The sequence below is a fragment of the Mandrillus leucophaeus genome, unplaced genomic scaffold, assembly GCF_000951045.1.
Source record: "Mandrillus leucophaeus isolate KB7577 unplaced genomic scaffold, Mleu.le_1.0 Scaffold11, whole genome shotgun sequence".
In the NCBI taxonomy this organism is placed as follows: domain Eukaryota; kingdom Metazoa; phylum Chordata; class Mammalia; order Primates; family Cercopithecidae; genus Mandrillus; species Mandrillus leucophaeus.
Window position 1 is genome coordinate 1,446,188 of NW_012099209.1, and position 530 is coordinate 1,446,717.

A 530-nucleotide genomic window follows, 5' to 3' on the forward strand; every position below is an offset into this window, starting at 1 on the left:
CTACTCGGGAGGCTGAGGCAGGAGAATTGCTTGAACCCGGGAGGCAGAGGTTGCAGTGAGCCAAGATCGTGCCACTGCACTCCAGCCTGGCAACAAAGCGAGACTCCATCTCAAAAAATAAAATAAAATAAAAATAAAGAAGCTCCCTCATCCAGCCACATGGATGGAAAGAGGCACGGAGGGTGAAGGGCGAATGGAATTTGGTGACAACTTGTCCGGCAGCTCAGGATGACTGTAGGAGCCCCCAGGTGGCTTCCCTGTCTGTTTTGCCCTCCCCAAGCAGGTCTCCTGGGCAGATTCAATTTGCTGGGTTCACTGTCTCCTTGTCCCTGCAGGTCAGGTGGACATCCTGATGAGGAACTTCCTGCCCTGCTACCGCGGGCAGCTGGCAGCGTCTATCCTGCGGCAGATTTCCCGAGAGCTGGGCCCTCAGGAGCCGGCTGGAAGCCAATTGCTACGCAGCAAAGTGGGTGTTGTAGGGGCGGAGGACGTTTGAGTTTGGGGAGAGGGTCCTGGAGGAGCCCTCCCTA

General features: G+C 56.4%; 1 protein-coding gene across 1 annotated transcript in view; it reads left to right on the forward strand.

The window, feature by feature from the left end:
- Window positions 1–530, forward strand: part of FAM129C (family with sequence similarity 129, member C) — a 41,766-nt gene that overhangs the window by 10,723 nt on the left and 30,513 nt on the right. The gene's annotated exons all lie outside the window — the stretch shown is intronic.